Source organism: Platichthys flesus, chromosome 20, assembly GCF_949316205.1.
Source record: "Platichthys flesus chromosome 20, fPlaFle2.1, whole genome shotgun sequence".
NCBI classification, from domain to species: Eukaryota; Metazoa; Chordata; class Actinopteri; order Pleuronectiformes; family Pleuronectidae; genus Platichthys; species Platichthys flesus.
This window is the reverse complement of record NC_084964.1, coordinates 416,442-422,502: the sequence shown is the minus strand read 5'-3', so window position 1 is coordinate 422,502 and position 6,061 is coordinate 416,442. Positions and strand designations below refer to the sequence as shown.

At 42.3% G+C, this 6,061-nt stretch overlaps 1 pseudogene; it reads right to left on the bottom strand.

The window, feature by feature from the left end:
* Positions 1-3,565: 3,565 nt before the first annotated feature.
* Positions 3,566-4,626, bottom strand: LOC133931757 (general transcription factor II-I repeat domain-containing protein 2B-like; annotated as a pseudogene).
* Positions 4,627-6,061: the final 1,435 nt, after the last annotated feature.

Genomic DNA, 6,061 nt, shown 5'->3' with positions numbered 1-6,061 from the left:
GCCCTACCCGTTTTTTTCTTTCATTCTACTTCTTCAGTTTTAACCTCCGCCATAGATGATAAGTGTTTTCATCGGCGTTTGATGGTTGATTATTTTTTTTGTGAGTCAGTAGCATTACCATAGAGTGTATATATAGAGGAGCATTACCCAAAAACTGTGCATGTATAATGAATGACTCTAGATCATGGATTCTCAACTGGTGTCCAAAAGTGGGTCGCGGACCCTTATCAGTGGGTCGCGGGCCGTTTGCCTCGGCAAAAAAAAATGTTAAGAAGAAAATCCTGTGCTTTTATTTTGAAGGAGATTTTTTCTGCAGCGGACTGCCCCTTAACACTATTTGTTAAGAAGTGTGAATAGGATCAGTGTTGTTGGTTGTCATAGATTCATTGAGTTAGTATTCTCAACTAAAGCTAAATAATTTTAGTCTTTTTGAAACTATTTCTCAGAAGTTGGACTTTTTTATTTCACGTTTGTGCATGAAACCAGAGTCTGTTAAAAAAGGCTGAAGTTACTGAATTGTTATGTGTGATGTATTAACTTGTGTCCTTAAGATGAACTTTTTGTTTTTTAATTAAAATGCAGCTAATTGAGTTTAAAAGGGAATATTTCCCTCTCTAGCATCGCCACCTGCTGGTCTTTTTGGTTTATCATTAAACTTGTTTTTTTGTGTTGGCATACTGATATGCTAGCCTGACGTTGTCATACTCATATTTCTAGTCAGAATATGAGTCTGATACCGCACCATTGTGCTATGATTATGGGGTTTGTTTCAACCGAAGCAGGGAAAAAAATGCCTGTTCGCTCAATTGGATAGACCTACAACCAATCAGAGCAACGTAGTATGTGATATTTTCATATTTCATATTTCATATTTTTACTCCAGGGGGTACTTGAGATCTTTTTTTATATATATTTAAAATTAGCATCCATTCAAAAATCCTTGAAAAATTGTTATTTAACAAATATTCAATCAAATATAAGTGTAAGTTCATGAACTAAATTTTTATATTCAGTAGGCTTTTCAATTTCATTATCCTAAAAAAACAGAGTTTCCCCCATACCGATGGTTTGACCCAACCTGGCACATGCCACCTGTCATCACCTGCCTTGAAAACTTCAACAATGGAGTCAAGTGGAAGTGCAGCAGCAATGCTGCTGAAACACGGAGGGACAAGCGCTAAAGAAGGCGAAACCAGAGCAGAGAGCCTTCCCTGAACAACAACGTGAGAGCTTGTGCCTCTTCGGAGGGTTGCTAAAACGTAAAAGTTTTCCATCGTGAAGTTAATGATTCATAACAAGAAGTCCGCGTCTCTACCGGTACCCTTTCAAAATAAAAGCATGTAATACAAAAACGGAAATGAAATTGTATGACCTTAAAGCAGGCAAATATTTCACGATTAAATAACAGAAAGACACTTAACAATATTAACGATAACATAGATTGGGTTATTTACACTTTTTGTTTTTTCTGTGGGGCGAGATTAGCCAACAGTGGCATTAAGCCACCACATCTTCAGCGGTATCTCTAGACAAAACATGAAAGTCATGTTGGTAAGCCACCTGAGTTTTTAAGAGGAAACTTTCTGAATTCAGGTCATCTCAAGACACGATGCGAAAAGCCTCCCCGAAGCAAACGGAAACAAGCTACCTGTCAGTATTCTTTTCGATCCTTAAAGAAGATATTTTAGGATGAAAAATATTTAAAAAATATGTTTGAGCTAATCTTTTATTTAAGTTAATGATTTATTTTTGGGAAGAAGTGTTTAGCTGTAATTAAGTTCATGAGTTCAACTTGAGAAAATATCTTTATTATGATCCCAAAAGTGGTCACTTTAAATTGATAATTATTTTGATGTGCACAAATCTTTATTTATATTGAGATAATAATAAAAGTCTTTAGTTATTTTTATATATTTTTATTTCCAAATAGTTCAAGAGAGACCACTACAAATGAGCAATGTTATGGACATTGATGGAGTTTTAAATTTGAATGTGTCTTGTTACAAGGATTAATAAATCACATTACATCTTTCTTTCAACCAAAAATGCTTTGCGCTGGTTAGGCGGTACTCGGCAGAATTTTTTTTTTCAAAGGGGGTACATCACTGAAAAAAGGTTGAGAACCACTGATCTATCATATCACTGTGTGGGGAATTGGCAAATTGGCGCCCCCTGCAACTGCAGGCGCCCCTGTTTGATGCTGTGTGAGAAGGGGAGACAGGTGGACTTGGGGGACAGTTCACCTCTGGGTCTCCCAAGTGGAACGGACAAGGGGGGGGACGGGGGATTCACTGTAAAGAGCAGTGATTCTCAAACTGTGTGGCGCGCCCCATGAGGCATAAATTAATATTATAGCCGAACCAATGTTTTAACGTCCGCATCTCTTTAATGGCGGAGCAGTAAACAAATCGCTCTTTCGCCGTAGCAAGGGACGGCAACCCGAGGCTCTTTAGCTCCTCTGCAGTGGCTTCTACGGGAGAGACAGGACTAGTGGCAGAAACTTGGACTATGGGAAGAGAAGGTCTCTGGTTCGTCTCTGGTTCGACTCCACGGAGAGACAACAAAAGACAAACCTGGATTGATCTGTCCAAAAATCCAAGAGTCTCCCTACCCTGTCTAGTGCCCCTGAGCAAGGCACCTTACTCCCCCAACATCTGCTCCCCGAGCGCCGTACATGGTCGCTCACTGCTCTTTGTGTCCTGCACCAGATGGGTCAAAAGCAGAGATTACATTTCCCTACCTGCATGAGTGTGCCTTTGCATGTCTGTGGATGTGTTTGGGACTAATAAATGCATCTTAATCATCTTAATCTTCCTGAACAGTGTTGAGCCTGTCGCGCATATTTTTCGCGAACGGACAGCCCGCCCCGCTCACTCCCTCAGAGACACACATATTGAGATTAGAGCTTGTTCACATGAAGCAGACGGTGAGGGACAAACAAGAGAAGGTGTTCAAAAACCCATCTGATAGATATAACTTGTCTAAATCCCGTAGGAAGGACGGCAAAAACCTCTTTTCGATCTACAAATGCCTTGATCGCGTTTCTCTGTTCCTCTTTCAAAATGACTGCGTTATCGATGTCTTCTAAAACAGACTCAATGGCAGCATCTACACATCTCAGCTCTCCAGCGGCAGGCATATTTGTTGAAAACGAATTCAACCTAAGCGCACTTTGATGACGTGGTTGATTACGTTTACTGTTGATCAACTGTCCATCATCGTATAAAGCCCGCCCTGACAATTTGTTTGGTCCGAACAGCTTCTGTTCGGGCATTGTTTCTCCCCAACGGGGAGACTCCAGACCAGGGGTGGGCAATTATTTTTTCCATGGGGCCACATGAGAAACAAAAAATATTGTGGGGGGCCGAACTCAATTCTGCTTAATATTAATTATATTTCTTTATAAAAGCAGTATATAGCATTGTTTTGACAAGCTGTTAAGCAATGAAAAAGCGAGGTTGCCTTACAAAAAGTTATTTATTCAATAAAATTTCCCAAAACAATGGTAAACAAAAACAGTAATAGAAACATTTTGATCCCACTAAACAAAAAACATTATTTCAGTTCAGTGAGAGAAATCTAGTCTCTGTCGGGCTTTCACAAGTGCATCAAAGTCAGGTTGAATGTCTGAGGTGGAGATGCGAAGCACAGCTGCCAGATGATCATCAGTGAGAGAGGATCTATACCTGGATTTAGCAAACTTCATCACTGAGAATGTTTGTTCACATATGTAGGTGGAGCCAAAGAGAACCAACATCTGCTGAGCATGTCTCCTTATGTTTGGAAAGTTCTCCTCCTTGAGCGAAGAGTAAAAATCTAGCAGTGATCCTGATTTAAAATGCTCTGCCAGTACCGCATCAGACTGCAGGTCAATGAGTTCCAGCTGAACATCACTGGGTGCATTATCCACACTACAGGTAAAGGGAGAGGAAATCATCTGCATTTCATCCTCGATCATTCTGAGATCTTCAAATCGCCTTGAAAACTCACCATGCAGTGCTCCTAGCATGGATGAGTACCTGCAAAGATGATCAGCTGATGGTGTGACTTCTTTCAGGGTTTGCATGTGAGTGAGATTGTTGCTCTCCAGTTGGCTTGAAAGAAACTGCATCTTTCTCATGAAAGCCTTCACCAGGCTGTGCATTTGATGAACAAATAGGCCCTTGCCTTGCAGTTTGGTGTTCAGTTCATTCATCAGTGCAGTCACATCAACAGCAAATGCAAAATCTGCCATCCAGTCCTCATCTGAGAGCTCTGGGATGCCCTTGCCTTTTTTTTGTAGAACTCTTGAATCACTGCTTTCAGCTCCCATACTCTTTTTAGCATTTTGCCCAGGCTGAGCCATCTGACAGCTGTGTGGTAGCCTATGTCACCATGTTCAGTCTCATGCTCCTCCAAAAGTGCAACAAACTGTCTGTGATTCAATGCTCGTGCCCTAATGAAGTTAACTATTTTAGTGACAACATCAATAACATGGTTCATCTTTAGCACTGACTTGCACAACACATGCTGATGTATTATACAATGTATAAATACCAATTTCTGATCTGGGTCGATTTCAGTCACTATATCTTGAACACGTTTCAAAAGTCCGACATTTTTCCCGGTCAGACTTGGATGATTCATTACATTACATTACATTACATTTAGCTGACGCTTTTATCCAAAGCGACTTACAATAAGTGCATTCAAACCCGAGGGTACATACCAAGGACGACAAGAATCAAGAAAGTACAATTTCTTCAAATAAAGCACAACTACAAAGTGCTATAAGTAAGTGCCATTTGAGTGCTACTAAAGTGTTAGTTTCAAAAAGTTGTTAGTGTTTTTTTTTTATTATTCAAGGTAAAGTCGGAAGAGGTATGTTTTTAGTTTTCGGCGGAAGATGTGTAGACTTTCTGATGTCCGGATGTCAATGGGGAGCTCATTCCACCATTTAGCAGCCAGGACGGAAAACAGTCGTGTTTTTGATGAGTGTTTAGCTCGCAGTGAGGGAGCAACGAGCTGATTGGCCGAAGCAGAGCGGAGTGAACGGGGTGGGGTGTAACGTTTGACCATGTCCTGGATGTAGACTGGACCGGATCCGTTCACAGCATGGTACGCAAGTACTAGTGTTTTGAACCGGATGCGAGCAGCCACTGGTAACCAGTGAAGGGAGCGGAGGAGAGGAGTAGTGTGAGTGAATTTAGGTTGGTTAAAAACCAGTCGAGCTGCTGCATTCTGGATGAGCTGCAAAGGTCGGATGGCAGTAGCAGGTAGACCTGCCAGGAGGGATTTACAGTAATCTAGACGTGAGATGACCAGAGCCTGGACCAGAACCTGCACCGCCTTCTGAGTGAGAAGGGGGCGTATTCTCCTGATGCTATACAGCATGAATCTACAGGACCGTGTTGTTGCAGTAATGTTGGCAGTAAGGGAGAGTTGGCTGTCGATTGTTACGCCCAGGTTCCTAGCCGTCTGAGTGGGGGTTAACACAGAGTTGTCAAAGTTAATAGTCAGGTCGTGGATGGGAGAGTCTTTCCCTAGAAGGAAAAGAAGTTCAGTTTTGTCAAGGTTAATCTTCAGGTGGTGTTGAGACATCCACTGAGAGATGTCGGTCAGACAGGCAGTGATTCGTGTTGCTACCTGTGTTTCTGATCGGGGAAAAGACAGGATTAGTTGGGTGTCATCGGCATAGCTATGGTCGGAAAAGCCGTGTGAGTGAATGACAGAGCCGAGGGAGTTGGTGTACAAAGAGAAGAGGAGAGGACCAAGGACAGAACCTTGAGGGACCCCAGTAGTGAGGGGACAAGGTTCAGACACAGATCCTCTCCAAGTTACCCTATAAGTGCGTTCATTGAGGTAGGAAGAGAGCAGGGAGAGAGCAGAGCCTGAGACACAGAGGTCCTGAAGGGAGGAAATAAGGATCTGGTGGTTCACTGTGTCGAATGCAGCAGAGAGGTCTAGAAGGATGAGGACAGAGGAGAGAGAGGCTGCTCTAGCAGTGTGAAGCTGCTGAGAGACAGCAAGGAGGGCAGTCTCAGTTGAGTGACCTGCCTTGAAACCAGACTGGTAAGGGTCA